This window comes from Eschrichtius robustus, chromosome 20, assembly GCF_028021215.1.
Source record: "Eschrichtius robustus isolate mEscRob2 chromosome 20, mEscRob2.pri, whole genome shotgun sequence".
Classification (NCBI taxonomy): Eukaryota; Metazoa; Chordata; class Mammalia; order Artiodactyla; family Eschrichtiidae; genus Eschrichtius; species Eschrichtius robustus.
In genome coordinates this window covers 58583488-58599896 of record NC_090843.1, presented here as the reverse complement: position 1 = coordinate 58599896, position 16409 = coordinate 58583488, and the positions used below count along the sequence as shown (strand labels likewise).

The 16409-nt window shown below is 44.9% G+C and overlaps 2 pseudogenes; both read left to right on the top strand.

Moving 5' to 3' along the window:
* The first annotated feature begins 1014 nt into the window (after positions 1-1014).
* LOC137754651 (large ribosomal subunit protein uL23 pseudogene) lies at positions 1015-1500 on the top strand (annotated as a pseudogene).
* A 5740-nt stretch (positions 1501-7240) lies between these two features.
* On the top strand, positions 7241-7756 carry LOC137754652 (ubiquitin-conjugating enzyme E2 B pseudogene; annotated as a pseudogene).
* The last annotated feature ends 8653 nt before the right edge of the window (positions 7757-16409 follow it).

Sequence of the window (16409 nt, the reverse complement as noted above, 5' to 3'; positions counted from 1 at the left end):
GGGAAACTAAACCAGAGAAGCTCCAGACCTGGGACACTGGGCATACCGGAGAGCAAGGCTGAATCAGTACAGTATAAAGGGAAGCGGGGGACTTCCCTGGTGGTCCAGTGGTTAAGACTCCGTGCTCCTAATGCAGGGGGCCTGGGTTTGATCCCTGGTCAGGGAACTAAAGATCCCGCACACAGCAACGAAGATCCCGCATGAAGATCTCGCATGCCATACTCAACTAAGACCTGGCACAGCCAAATATTATAAATAAGTAAATAAATAAATGTTTAAAAAAAAGGGGGGAAAGCCGGAGAGGGAGGGGGAATACTTCAAAGGCTGAATATCAATGATAAGACCCCAGCTGCCTTCCCCGATGGTCTCCCAGAATGCCAACAGCCTGTACCCTCCAAGCAGGAGATCGGAGAGCTCTTCTCGACAGGATAATCTCCCCATCGCAAAATCCTTAACTTAAAACCGCAAAGTTCTTTTTTGCCATAAAAGGTAACATACTCACAGGTTCTGGGGATTAGGACCTGGACATCTTTGGGGGCTAGTATTCTGCCTACCACATCTGATGCTCCAATTTTACCACCTTCATGATATTTACCATTTCTGCTTTTCATCTTTGAATTTTTCTTTGAATCAGATCACTTTCTAAGAAAATGAACTTAAAAAATAATCATATCAGGGACTTCCCTGGTAGTCCAGTGGGTAAGACTCCGAGCTCCCAATGTAGGGGGCCCGGGTTCGATCCCTGGTCAGAGAACAAGATCCCACATGCCGGAACTAAGAGTCCACGTGCTGCAACTAAAAGATCCCACATGCCACAACCAAAAAAAGATCCCACATGCCGCAACAATTATCTCGCATGCCAGAACTAAGACCGGGTGCAGCCAAAATAAATAAATAAATATTTTTAAAAAACAATCATATCTATGAAATTATAGAATTGATTGCTAGTCGTATTTTCCCTACTATTTCATAAGTTAAATACATGACTATTAAGATGTCACCCTTTTCACGAAGATGGCGCCGAAGGCAAAGAAGGAAGTCCCTGCCCCTCCCAAAGCCGAAGCCAAAGCAAAGGCTTTGAAGGCCAAGAAAGCAGTGTTGAAAGGCGTACACAGCCACAAAAAAAAGAAGATCCGGATGTCACCCACCTTCCGACGGCCCAAAACACTGCAGCTCAGGAGGCAGCCCAAATATCCTCAGAAGAGCGCCCCTAGGAGAAACAAGCTTGACCACTATGCCATCATCAAGTTCCCCCTCACCACCGAGTCAGCCATGAAGAAAATAGAAGACAACAACACACTGGTGTTCATTGTGGATGTCAAGGCCAACAAGCACCAAATTAAACAGGCTGTGAAGAAGCTCTATGACATTGATGTGGCTAAGGTCAACACCCTGATCAGGCCTGATGGAGAGAAGAAGGCATATGTTCGACCGGCTCCTGACTATGATGCTTTGGATGTTGCCAACAAAATTGGGATCATCTAAACTGAGTCCAGCTGACTAATTCTAAATATAAAAGTTTTCACTATTAAAAAAAAAAAAAAGATGTCAAATGTTCAAGGACCTACTACTGCACAGCACAGGGAACTCTACTCAATATTCTGTAATGGCCTATATGGGAAAAGAATCTAAAAACGAGTGGATATGTGTATATGTATGACAGATTCACTTTGCTGTATACCTGAAACTAACACAACATTGTAAATCAACTATACTCCAATTTTAAAATATATATATATATATACATTAAAAAAGATGTCTGTACACCTGAAAATACCACAACATTGTTAATCAACTATACTCCAATACAAAATAAAAAGTTTAAAAAAAATGTCAAATGTTCATCTCTGCACCACATAACATCACTGTGCGTGCCACCAGTAGTACACACACTGTCCTTCGGGGAAAAAAAATAGAGTCCAGCCTCCTGATTTTACAGAATAGGGTAATTTATCCACGAAGGCACAGCAGCAAAGAGCAAAACTGCAGCTACACCCACGACTTCTTCCTCCCGTCTCGGTGCTCATTAATCACAGCTTGAAAGTATGTCAGCTTTTTCTTAATAGCATCTCGCGTTGGTGATTCACATCATTTAGGGCTCAGTTCCCCTTCGGCTACACTCCCGGATATTTTATATTTGGAAAGTGGGGTTTCCTAGTGCTTCCCCTATGGACCAACATCCATGCATCCTACTTATCTGTGTTGAGCAGAGGGTGTTTACTTGACCCACATCTGGACAGCGTCCAGGTCCCAGGGAAGAATGCACTGCAAAGGGAGGTCCGTAACCAGTGGTGACTTTGTACTGTGCCCCTTGGCATGTGTCCCAGCTGCTGACTGAACCTGGAAACAGCTTTTAAGAAGACAGAGTTCCTTTCCAATACACAGGGTGTGGGATGATATAATTGCCCTCCTTTTACATAACAACTGGCATGCAATAAAAATAGCTTTCAGAAACGAAACTCAGTTATTTGTAGTGAGGTGGATGGACCTAGAGTCTGTCATACAGAGTGAAGTAAGTCAGAAAGAGAAAAACAAATACCGTATGCTAACGCATATATATGGAATCTAAAAAAAAAAAAAAAAAGGTACTGATAAACCTAGTACCTAGTTTCAGGGCAGGAATAAAGAGGTAGACATAGAGACTGGACTTGAGGACATGGGGTGGGAGGGGGAAGCTGGGGCGAAGTGAGAGTAGCATCGACGTATATACGTTACCGAATGTAAAATAGTTGGTTGGTGGGAAGCAGCAGCATAGCACGGGGAGATTGGCTCAGTGATTTGCAAGGACCTAGAGGGGTGGGATAGGGAGGATGGGAGGGAGGCTCAAGAGGGAGGGGATATGGGGACATGTGTATGCATATGGCTGATTCGCTTTGTGCAACAGAAACTAACACAGTATTGTGAAGCAATTATACTCCAATAAATATCTATTAAAAAAATTAAAAATTAAAAAAAAAAGCTTTCATTTATTGGATACTTCATCTGGGACAGGTCCTGTGAAAAGTGCTTTACACACATCCATTCACAACAACCCTATGAAGTAGCTGTTAGTGTTCCCACTTTACAGTTGAGAACACCATGTCTCAGAGAGGTTAAGCAACTTGTCCAGAATCACACAGCTAGTGTGACAAAGTCTATATTCATAGAACCTCAGAAGATAAAAGAAAACTTAGAAATCTACCTGAGATGAGGAATGCCAATGAGGAAACCAGAGAGGTTGAGCAACCTGCCCAAGGACACACAGTTTAGTGGCAGACTCAGGGACAAAATTCAGGTCTTCAACTCTCAGACCATTTTGTTCTTTCAGGTTTTCTCTCTCTTAAGCTATTATTTCTTGGATGATTTTTTCAGATGCCTACCTGATCAGCTTCTCTTTTCTCATTATTGCATACATCTCTCCTCTCTGGTGCTTTTGCCCCTCATCATTTTCTCTCTAATTGAAAGCTGTGGAGGAATCTAATGAGAATCCCAGAGCGACCCTTCCCCATCTCTCCCTCTGACCCACAGAAAAAAAAAGAAAGAAAGTGCTAGAAAATCTCCATGAGTCTGTATACATTAATTTGGAATGAGTAATAATTTAACCAGAAAAGGATTAACGTTTACCTTCATCCTTTCCCCCCAAAAAAGAAATTGCTAAGCAGATACACAGTGGAAAACAAGGTTAGATGGGGATATGATCAAAAGAGGAAATTGTTAATGCAAATTTTAACCTAGTAAGACCCTAAATGTCCATCAAAGGGAACTGACTGAATCAATGATCATATATCCACACAATGGAATACCAGGTAGCCACGAATGATAATGTCATAGAACACTGTGTAATAATATGAGAACAAATTATGATTAGTAAGTCGAAAGCATGAATACAAAATAAAATGACTCCGATTTTTATAAGTATATACCCACAGAAAGAAAAAAGACTGGAAGGATATATTTATAACTGGTGGCTATCTCTAGGTGATTTATATTTTCTTTTTTGTGTTTATCTGTATTTTCCAAATTTCCTACAGTGAACACAGATTACTTTTATAATCCAAGGGAGAAAAAAAATTCATCAAATTCTTGACATAGTCATTAAGAACTGCTGTTTTCTGAAGCCTATGCTCTGAGATCGCATATCCAGGAAAATAAGGGATCGACCACAAACCTCTTTCCTGAGCTGGCCATATGTTAACAATTTAACAATTATTCTACTCCAGTAGAAAGATGAGCAATGAACATAAATAAGTGGTTCACTGAAGAAATACGAACGGCCAATAAACACGTGAGAAGATCCTCAATCGTTTCATTAATAACTTTTAAAATGTAAATTAAAATGACAATGAGACATTTTTTACTTATCAAATTAGCAGAGTTTAAAACAAATGATAGGGACTTCCCTGGCGGTCCAGTGGTTAAGACTTCGCCTTCCAATGCAGGTGGTGCAGGTTTGATCCCTGGACGGGAGCTAAGATCCCACATGACTTGTGGCCAAAAAAAAAAGAAAAAAAAACAAAAAACAAAAAATATAGAGCAGAAGCAATGTTGTAACAAATTCAATAAGGACTTTAAAAAAATAGTCCATCAAAAAACATCTTTACAAAATAAAACAAATGATAATACCCAGTGCTGGTAATAGCGTGAGGAAGCCAACACTCTCAGACAACACTGGTCCAAGTGAAAATGCTACAACTATAGCAGTTACCACAATGGATTGAATACAAGTATCTCCACTTCCTCCTGAAACATCACAAAAAAGACAGGACAAATTTTAAAAGGTAGAAACCCATCAGGACAGAGTACAGGAGAGCAGACAAGATGTCAACAGACTTGGAAGACAGAAAGCAGAACGGTGAATGGCAGCTGATGGATTGCATCAGAGAAGGCTGGAAACTGAATGCCAACCAGAAGCAAGCCGGGTGTGCCTCTGAACCGCAGAAACGCCCAGGAATTGGAGGTACCAGCTATGTCAGAAGGCGGGGTGGGGTGGAGCCAAAAACAGGAAGGGCTGTTGAAAGCACAGTGTGTTTACAAAGCACTCAGACTTCACAGCCCAGGTAACTGACCAGCCAAGGCATTTAGCTCTCCCCCTGCCCAGCAGGAGGAGGCTTCTCCTCTGGAGAAGCTAAACCAGAGAAGCTCCAGACCCAGGGACACTGGGCACACCAGAGGGCAAGGCTGTCACTACACTGGAAAAGGAAGTGGGATAAAGGGAGGGAGGATTCTTCAGAGGCTTCATATCAAACGATGAGACCCCAACTTCCCTCCCCTACTGACCCTCCAAGAATGCTGGCAGCCTGGATTCTACCCTCCAGGCAGGAGATCAGAGAGTCTTTCTCAACAGAACCAGATGGCTTGGGACTTCCCTGGTGGTGTAGTGGTTAAGAATCTGCCTGCTAACGCAGGGGACATGGGTTCAACCCGTGGTCCGGGAAGATCCCACATGCCACAGAGCAACTAAGCCCGTGCGCCACAACTACTGAGCCTGCGCTCTAGAGCCCGCGTGCCACAACTACTGAGCCCACGCACCTGGAGCCCGTGCTCCGCAACGGGAAGCCACTGCAATGAGAAGCCCGCGCACCGCAACGAAGAGTAGCTCCCGCTCCCCTCAACTAGAGAAAGCCCGCGCAGCAACGAAGACCCAACGCAGCCAAAAATAAACACATAAATAAATTTATTTTTTTTTTAAAAAGAAAATGAAATAAAAGTAACCTCAAACCCTGAGAATGCCATCTTATAGTTTACAAAACACTTTCACAATCATTGTCCTGCTCAAGCATCACAAACATCCCACAAAGCAGAGACATTTTACAACTGTGTAGACCAGAAAACAGGTTCAGAGGAAAGTGACTTGCCCATAAGTAAGGCAAGAAGCCAAGACTTAATCACAAGCCCCAACTTGGTCAGCTCGGCAAAATTGCAAGCAACACACCAGCTGTGTCCCAGTCAACCTCAGATAAACCTGTCTGAACCCAAGGGGCTCTCTCTGCAACCCAGAAAAATGCTACCTGGGCAGCTCAGGTAATACACAACCAAATCAAGGTGATGGGATTTCAGGAAACCACCAAACCACCAAAGCCAACCCCTGGTATCACCCCCCCAACAGGGACACCGCCAACTTCACAAACTGACCTCAGCCTCTGACAGTCCCCCGACCACATGGACAGAGAGGGTCCACCAGGAGCCCCCCACCCCAACTCTGGCGTGTTGCCAGCTGGCCCTCACCTGGCCCAGACCTTGTCCAAGCTGACCCCCCACTCCCCGCCATCCCAACGTACCTGGTCCCGTATCCCAGGCCTCGCTGATCAGATCAACAGCAGCACAAAGCAGCCGGAGCTGAAGCCGCTGAAACAAAGTAGAAATCAACAGGAAGCGTGAGAATCACCTTCTGACAAAAGAGGTACAAGGACAGGAAGTGGGTTCAGGCCAGGAAGGCTGGGGCCGGCCTTCTAGAAGTGAGGCAACCCTGCCAGCCTCATCGCTCAGCTGTTGTTGAACAAGACTTCAGGGCTGGGGAAGGGAAAAAAAGAAATTCAAGCCCTAACTCTTTAGCCAGAACCTCAAGCTTCCCCATGTCCACTATATGCATGTATGTCTCCAGCCCTGTATTTGAGGGGAAAGGCGAGGTGAAGAAGAGATGCACAGAGCCCGGCAGAGCACACATGTGGTACTTAAAAGAAAGAACTTGAAATCAGATAGCCTCCACCTACCACTTTTAGCGGCGAGACCTTGAACGGGTTGCCGTGCGTCTCTGCATTTTCCCAAAATGAAATGCCGTACTGACCTCACAGTATTGTTTGGGCTTAAGTGAGATAACGTGGGTAATTGGCTTCATATACATCCAATTAGTCCCTTTAGTGGGTTGTGGCATCCCCCCTCCTTTCTCCCTCTCCAAATCTGACCCACTCCTTTAGTCTTTGTCAGGTCAGACCACCCTGGTCTGAAGAGTCACCCCAAACACCTCTCACCTCCAAAGCGGCTGCAGGTCCCGTGTGTCATTAAGTCCCACCACGTAGGACAAGCACCATTGCTAAGAACTGCTACTGAGGCCCTTCACTGATAATTCCTTCCCACAGTGACGTTTATCTCCCCAAGGTCACCCAGCGAGGGAAAGGGCTGCATGGATTTGTCTCTGTATCCCCAGGAGCATCCAGCAGAGCACCGGAAGTTCGTCCGTAAATGTTCATGGACCTTTAAGATGCTACGGAGCTTTCAGGCTGACGGCGGGGCAGCTGGGGAGCATGCCGACCTGCCCTGGAGGAGGCTTATGCGGGATTTCAAGTGATTGCAAGAGGACCCACCTGTGCGTGTCAGTGGCGCATCATCTGAAAACAACATCATGCACTGGAATGCAGTTATATTTGGACCAGAAGGGACATCCTTTGAAGATGGTACTTTTAAACCAGTAATAGAATTTTCTGAGGAGTATCCAAATATACTGCCAGCTGTTAGGTTTTTATCCAAAATGTTTCATCCGAATGTGTATGCTGATGGTAGCATATGTTTAGATATCCTTCAGGATCAGTGGAGTCCAATATATGAAGTAGCTTCTCTCTTAACATCAATTCAGTCCCTGCTGGATGAACCGAATCCAAATAGTCCAGCCAATAGCCAGGCAGCACAGCTTTATCAGGAAAACAAACGAGGATATGAGAAAAGAGTTTCGGCCATTATTGAACAAAGCTGGAATGATTCATAATACACAACTGGTCTGTTAATCTTTTTCATCACTGTTGTGTATAATTTACCTCGCAGTAGAAAGGCTAACAAATTTTAAGTGCCACAGGTTTTAAGGATTCTGCAGGAAAAAGAAGTCCTTCAGTTTAGAACCTACAAAAGCTAATGTATCTTGATTAATGTACTTTTTATTGCATTGCTTGCATTTATGTAAGCAATAACTAAGTTATTGCTTACATAAATGTGTAATATATCCTGCTTGTATTTTTTCCAAGTGTATAATGCTAGTGTGGAGTTTTCATGACAGAATATGCACATTTTGTAAATCTGTACTTTTTTCAAATATTGAATGCCTTATTTTTGTATTCTTTAGATTTCTTAATTGGAGGAAAGCACTTAAAGTTTTTTATATATGAATATTACATGTAAAGCTGTTAAAATACATAACTTCAGGGCCAAAAAAAAAGATGCTATGGAAACACCGCCCTATTTAAAGCGTTTCGGTAAACTCAGGCATCTGGGCTGAGGTCGCCATAGCAATGGTTTTGCAGGCTGTGGCAGAGCCTTGCAGGAGGGCAGGACCAGGGCGATCCCTGGCTCCTCTAAGCTCTTCTCACAACCCCTAAAGCCCCTAAAGATGTGAAATGGGGGAGTGTGATGAAAGCTGCAGCTCAAGCTGCCTGGAAAAACTGCTTCCCATCCCGCCCCCATCTCCCGAAGGAAGCCTGCGTAGCCTGCAGCCTACTTAAATCTCCCTCAAAAGCAGCCTTACGTTTACAACCTGATCAGGAGACCTGCTCTCCTCCTGGCTCTCTGTCCTCAGCCAGATGACAAAAAGGTCCCCTTTTTTTCAGATGACAGATATCTTGATAGCTAAGACGGCACCTTCTTAAGGATTGCCCCTCACCTCTTGCTCCCTCCAAGGTACCACCCCACCAGGGCTGCCTGTCTCCATACTTCTCATAGTGTAACCCCAAGCCTTGTTGAGGCTTACTAGGCGCCAGGCACTGTGGTGTTTTACATACAATATCCTGCTTTAACCTTCAAATAACTCTCTAAGTAAAGGCCGTCACCATTTCCATTTTACAGATGAGGAAACTGAGACCCCAGGAGGTCACGCAACTGGCCCAACTTTAACTTGCAGACATTTCAGTGGGATTTTACTCCAGGAAGCTGCAAACTCTCCCATCTCCCACATCGCACAGAGAAAAGACCTTAGAGTCAGCATGTTCTAAGTTTCAGAACTACTGAGTGTGAGTCATCACCAGGGAGCTAGTTAGAAACGCAGAACCTCAGGCCCCACCCCAGTCCGACTGAATTAGAATTTGCATTTTCACAAGAGAACCAGGTGATCGGTTTGCTCATCAAGGTTTGAGCCACTGAATTGAAGAGATGATGCAATACAGGCGCGCACAGGCAAAGCAAGCATAGAAAAAGAACCCCACAGGGCTCTAGATCTTGGGGATTTTGCCTCTCGTGCAGGGCTCCCCAACCCCCAGGCCGCGGACGGTACCGGTCCGCAGCCTGTTAGGAACCGGGCCGCACAGCAGGAAGTGAGCAGTGAGCGGCGGGCGAGCCCGCGAATCTTCATCTGCGGCTCCTCATCGCTCCCCGTGACTCGCATTACCGCCTGAACCACCCCCCCTCCCCCACCCCCGTCCGTGGAAAAATTGTCTTCCACAGAAACCCATCCCTGGTGCCAAAAAGGTTGGGGACCGCTGCTCTACAGGAATCACAGAGCCAAAAACTAGGGGTCCGAAGCTCCCGGGGCCTCAGTTTCCACTTCCTAGGTGCTCAAGAAAAATCTCAACTCTGGAAGTCTGGAGAGCAATCGGACGGCTTTAGAGCGCCACCTGTTGGTCTTGATTAGCTATGCATCACACGTCTCTGCTCCAGGCATCCCCTCCCGGAGCGGCAGCTACTTGTGTGCAGCGGCTGAGCCTTCTCTTGGGGCTTTTTGTAGTTCTTCCCAGCCCGGTTTATTTCTCTTCCTTCTTTAGACTTCAACATTCACCATTCGTTATTCCTATCACTGGTTCAGATAACTCCATACTCTCTAAATGACAAGAATGCAGCACCTCATGTTTGCTTGCTCCCTTGACCTCAGTTCAGTTCAATTATTAGGGGTGTAAAGCCTAAGACGTGACCATTTCTCTTTTCACTAACATCAAAGCAAGTGGTGAAACCAGGCCCTTAGTGTTACAACCAAGGCATAAAGATTTAAAACTGATCCCTATAAGAAACTATTTGCAACATTCACATGGACATATTTCTACATACCTATATTTAAATCCATCTAAAATCAATAGCAGAAGGAAAGCATCCAAATAGTATACAGGGCAAAAGATACAGGTAAGCTCAAAGCAGAAGAAATATAATTAGTCAAAGACATTTTTAAGAAATGTCCCTGTTTTAAACCTTTCTTACCTTCTTTTGAATTAGATTTTTTAAATTATTGCCTCTCCCATTATTCAAATTATATACTCTTTCACTATTATTTTAATGGTTATCAAGCAATCCCACTCCCCAGCTAATGCAAGAATCTTAGGATTGATTTAACTCCATATATCCTCCTCCTGCTTTTTGGCTATTATTGTCAAATATTTTAATTTTTCATGCATTTTTAAACTTAAGATATTATCAATATTATTATTCTATACAGTCAATATTCGTGTATTTTTCCCACACATTTACCTCTTGTCATTCATTCATTCCTGCATGTCTTTGCTTCTACTGGGGTCACTTTCATTCTGCCTAAAGAATGTTCTTTAGTAGTACTTTTAGTTCAGCTCTCTCGGCAATGAAGTCTCTGTTTTCGTTTGTAAACCTCTTTGTTCCACCTTCATTTTTTTTTAATTAATTAAGGTCTTTTTTTAATTTTTTTTTTTTTTTGGCTGCGTTGGGTCTTCGTTGCTGCACACGGGCTTTCTCTAGTTGCGGCGAGCAGGGGCCACTCTTCAATGTGGTTCGTGGGCTTCTCATTGCCATGGCTCCTCTTGTTGCGGAGCACAGGCTCTAGGCACACGGGCTTCAGTAGTTGTGGCTTGTGGGCTCTAGAGCGCAGGCTCAGTAGTTGTGGCGCATGGGCTTAGTTGCTCAGCAGCATGTGGGATCTTCCCGGGCCAGGGCTCAAACCCGTGTCCCCTGCATTGGCAGGTGGATTCTTAACCACTGTGCCACCAAGGAAGCCCTCAGTCAATTTTTTAAAATAATCTTTGACTTTGGTTTTCAGAAGTTTTACTACAGTTTGCCCAGGTAGGGATTTTTTGTATTTATTTTGCTTCAGATCTGTAGAGTTTCTTGAATCTGTGTTTTAATGTCTTTCACTAATACTGTAAAATTTGTAATCAGTAACTCTTCACCTATTGCTTCAGAACGACTCACTCACTCTCCTTGAGTCCAATTAAATGTATTTAGACCTTTACATCACATTCCATACTCTCTTATGCTCTTTTCTGTATTTTCCATCTTTTTTTTTTCCCACTCCCATGCTTCAGACTGAATATTTTCTACCCACCTATCTTTCAGTTTACTAATCCTGTCTTCTGTTATATCTAACCAGCTGTTGGGAATTCCCTGGAAGTCAGTCCAGTGGTTAGGACTCGGCCTAACCACTAGTTAGGACTTTCACTGCTGTGGCCTGGGTTCAGTCCCTAGTCAGGGAACTAAGATCCCACAAGCCTCCCAGTGTGGCCCAAAAACAAACAAACAAACAAACGAAAAACTGCTGTTAAACCCATCTATAGAGTTTTTTTGTTTTGGTTTGGTTTTTGGTTTGGGGTGTTTTTTTTTTTCTGTTTTTAAGTAATTGTATTTTTCAATTCTAGAGTTTCCACTTGGTTCTTTTAAAAAAGAACCAAGGTTCTTTTAAAAAAATTGTTTCTAGTTCTCCATCTACTTTCTTGAATGTATTCGAGTCCATGTACAATAATACCAATATCTTTTTCTCCTTCAGGTCTGCTATTTATTTTTTTCTCTTGGTTTTTGTTCATTTGGTCTTGTCTCTTAGTATATCTGTTAACTTTTGTTAAATGTTGGATGCTGTGTAGAATGAAAAACCGTAGAGGCTCTGGATTATGTTATTTCTCCAGAAGAGATGGAAATTTCTGGGTGTTTTTTTTTTGTTTTGGGGGGGTGGTTTTGTTGTTGTTGTTGTTGTTTGTGGGTTTTGTTGTTGTTGTTGTTGTTGTTTCCAGGCAGTTAGAGTAGGGTTAAATCATTTAATACAATCAGGAATTGAGATGTTTCTGGCTTTATATGGGCTGGTATGTTTCTGGATTGCCCTTGCTCCTAGATCATAGCCCTTCAGGGGTCTCAGCTGAAACCCTAAAGTGTTTCTCAGGTCCCTCTTTCTTGTCAGATCCTGAACTCCTGAGCCTTGTGATAATGCCAAAACTTTAGGCCACCATTTTCTGCTCAGCCTCAATGCCTCCCAAGCAAATCAGCAAATTACTGTAAGGAATTTCCTTCAGGAAAGCAGTGGAGATGATCCCCCTCACTTCAAAGGGTTTTCCTTCTGTACAGGATCCTGGTTACTTAAGTTCTGCCCACTTTGGCTACTCTCTAAAGCCTTAAAACAGCTGTGAGTGTGTGTGTGGGGTGGGGGGAAATCTAGTTTTTACGTTGTTCTCTAAAGGAATCCTAGCCTGATACAAGCCACTCTGTCATGACCAGAAGCAAAAATCAACTAATGTACATTTTTTAAAAAGATAGTTCTGGGGACTTCCCTGGTGGCACAGTGGTTAAGAATCTGCCTGCTAACGCAGGGGACACAGGTTTGATCCCTGGTCCGGGAAGATCCCACATGCCACGGAGTAACTAGGCCCATGTGCCACAACTGCTGAGCTTGCGCTCTAGAACCCACAAGCCACAACTACTGAGCCCACGCACCACAACTACTGAAGTCACGTGCCTAGAGCCCATGCTCCGCAGCAAGAGAAGCCACCACAACGCAACGGAGAGCAGCCACCACTCGCCGCAGCTAGAGAAAGCCCGTGCGCAGCAACGAAGGCCCAACGCAGCCAAAAATAAATCAATAAAATGAATAAATTTTTTTAAAACATGAGAGTGTTATGGGAGTACCCTGGTAGTCCAGTGGTTAGGACTCTGAGCTTCCCTTCCACTGCAGGGGGCACAGGTTCAATCCCTGGTGGGGGAGCTGCGATCCGCAAGCTGCAGGGCGTGGCCAAAAAATAATAATAAAATAAATAAAAATCAAAATGAGAGTGTAAAAGAAAATTTATTGGGGATCACAAGATAACAATTGAAAAAAATCAGATCCTGAAAGTATTTATTCAGTGTGATCCCACTTATTTTTAAATCATCACATATTATAATTATATATTATAGAATATACAATTATCTTTAGCATAATCATATATATACATATATAATAATATATATAGGGGCTGGAAGAATAAACACCAAAATAGTTATAATAGTTATGTGTAGAGGTGGTATAGAGCTTATATTTTTCCTTTTCGCGTGTGCTTGTATGAAATTTCCACTTTTTTTCAACACTAGTGCTATTTTTATAATCAGGAAAAATACAAAAAATTTTTTTCACTCCTGACTCTGTCCCTGACCCTGGTCTTACCTGTCTCAAGCGTTGAGGCCTCTCAACGCTTTTTTTTTTTTTTTTTTATTTCAAGATACTTTATTTACTTTAAAACAGGTCACAACACTAAGCTTCTGGCCCATTCTGCCAATGCACAAGCTACAAATGCTTGCTCAGCAGTTGAGGGGCACGCTTTAGTAGCATGTTTGAAAAGTGAATAAAAATCCATATAAAACAAATATTCAAATAGTTTCCATAGGAACACAGATAAGTGTGACCCCATCGCCTAGTCTTCCACATTGCTGCATCTGTCAGGGAGGCTTTCAGTTCTGGGATGGAGTGAAGACTCAGAAAATCCTCCAACAAAGACTGATTGCAAGCAGTCTTTCTCCTGCAGCTGCCACCACCCCCAGGAAGTGGGGAGAGGTTTCCCTTCCACATACCGCCCAGCGAGCAAATCTCTGGGCTTCCCCGCTCTTTAGTTTCCCTTCCCCCACCCGTCTCAGAGCATCTCGGCCCCTGCGGTTGGCGATTTGGGGCCTGTGTGTTTCACGGCGGTGGGAGGGCGTGGGGCGGGGGCGCACGCAGACCAGGTGAGTTGCAGGACGCAGCCCACGGCGGCTCGTGCGCGGCTGCGACGTGACTCAGCCTTCCTGCTCTTCCAGTGCCCCACCCCTGCTGTCCTCTGTCTCCTCCCGCAGCCCGCACCCTCCGGTGACCGTCCGTCCTTGCCAGTTTCATTCTCAAGTCTTTCATTCTCAAGTCTATTTTTCTCCTTTTCTCGGGATTCCTTCGGTTGATCCCACTCTGTGGCTTCCTATCCAATGGGCTCTCAAGCATTGAAAGCCAGCCTCGGGGCCCAGCCTTGAAAAATCCTGAAGTGGCCTCTTTCGGCTCTGAGATCCCGAGCCGCTGTGGCTCCGGACCTTGGGGGTCGTCATCCCCCAGTCGTACGTCTCAGATCAGCGTGCGCCAAGGCCCGTGCGCGCCACGACTTCCGGTGGTACACAAGAGAAACTTTTTTTCTTTTTTTTTACTTAACAGTATGTATTCATTTTGCTGTTTATTAAAAATATAATTAGAGCATCAGACCTCTGATTTCACAGAATGGATGCTCAGAACGAGAGAGAGTAGGTTTTTGTTGCTGTTGTTTAAAGAAAAATCAAGTAAACAATCGTACTTAGATGTGGCAAAAATTACCAAGACAAACCACTAGATTAAGTTTTCCCCGGGGGGATTCCTCCTTTAAAAGCCCCAGATTCGCGCTTCCCTGGTGGTGCAGTGGTTGAGAATCTGCCTGCCAATGCAGGAGACACGGGTTCGAGCCCTGGTCTGGGAAGATCCCACATGCCGCGGAGCAACTAGGCCCGTGAGCCACAACTACTGAGCCTGCGCGTCTGGAGCCTGTGCTCCGCAACGAGAGGCCGCGACAGTGAGAGGCCCGCGCACCGCGATGAAGAGTGGCCCCCGCTTGCCGCAACTAGAGAAAGCCCTCGCACAGAAACGAAGACCCAACACAGCCAAAAATAATAAATAAATAAATAAAAATTAAAAAAAAAAAAAAAAAAAGCCCCAGATTCCGTCACAAGTCCCTCCCTCTTCCCCAGCCCATCTTTCCTCCTCTCCCCAGACTCACCTCCTGGAGAACCTGTCCAAGATCATGCTTTTTCAAAGACAACATTGGTGTACAGTGACTGAGTAAGGCTCTACCCCGGTGGTGGGCTCATCCTGCTGTCTCTAGCCAGACCTGAGGTTCTCAGTCCACTATGACTTTGAGGGGGGAATCTTGGTATGGATTCCAAAGGCGTCTAGAATAGAAAGGAGAATGACTGCATTGTCCAAACTTCCCTTGTGCGCCACCCCTCCACACACACACACACACACACCCCATACACGTGAGCTAGGCTTCAGAAGTTACCTTTATTCATTTAACAAACATTGATAGGGACTTCCCTGGCGGTCCAGTGGTTAGGACCCCGAGCTTTCACTGAGGAGAGCCTGGGTTCAATCCCTGGTTGGGGAACTAAGATCCCGCATGCTGCCTGATGCGGCCCAAAAGAAAAAAACAAAACAAAACAAACCACATCGATTTATTGAGCACTATTGATAGACACCAGGCCCACAAAAGTGGACACAGATGAGTTAGGATCCCCTCCTGCAAGGTCTTAAAAGTTAAAGATGCCAGAGGGGAGGTGATGAGGTAGAAAGGCATTCCAGCCAGGAAAAAAAAAAAATTTTTTTAAAGGCATTTAAAAAAAAAAATCACAGAGCCCCAGAAGCCCGAGGCCTTCAGGTATCTAAATTAAAAGCCAGCACTTTGGCCACACTGTGTGGCATGAGACGGCCAAGGGCAAGGGGATGTCCAGAGACAGTCTGGGAAAGGCAGTGAGGGCCTCATGTGCCGGCTGAGGAGGGTGGGCTTTGTACTGAGGGCAGTGGGGAGCCATGGAAGTCTTCAGAGGGAGGAGAGGGATGCAGGGTAACATCTGTGAAGCTGCTCTTTAGCTGCTGTGTGCTGGGCTGCAGGTTGGACTGAGGGGGGCTGAGGGCCAAGGGGGGCGAGCTGGGAACGAGAGCAGCCCTTGTCCGCCTACCAAGCCAGGTGCCCTGGCAGGGCCTGTGTTCTGTTCAAAGGCCCCAGGTTTCCCCTGTGCTACCAGCAGCCCCAGGCTATGTAATAATGGGGGGAGAGCCCAGGGGACAAAGGGAACAGGTAAGACAGAGTGAGATTTTTCAGGGGTGTGAATGAACTGAAATCCCAAAACAGCCTCTGAGCTGGCTGGAACCAAGCAGGGCCCCCTGCAATTGGATGCAGGCTGGGGAGGGGGGACACTTGATTTGCATTTCCCTGATTGAGGCAGGAGATAGATGGGCTCCAGGCTAGACATTTACAACTAGCCTCCTGTTTACACTTCCTGGGGTGAGAAGAAGATGGGCTCCAGGCCGGACATTCATTACCAGCCCCCTGTTTACATTTCCTGAAGCAAGAGACAAACGAGCTCCAGGACTACGTATTTATGACCGGACTCCTCTCTATATTTCGAGATCTGCACCTCGATATAAAAACCAGCAACAGAAATAGGGTAAATAACCAGACATTGGACATTTTTATGGCAGGAACAGAGTGGGACTAAACCCTGTTAAAAGATCAAGAGGTCAAAAAAAAAAAAAAAAAAAAAGATCAAGAGGTCATACA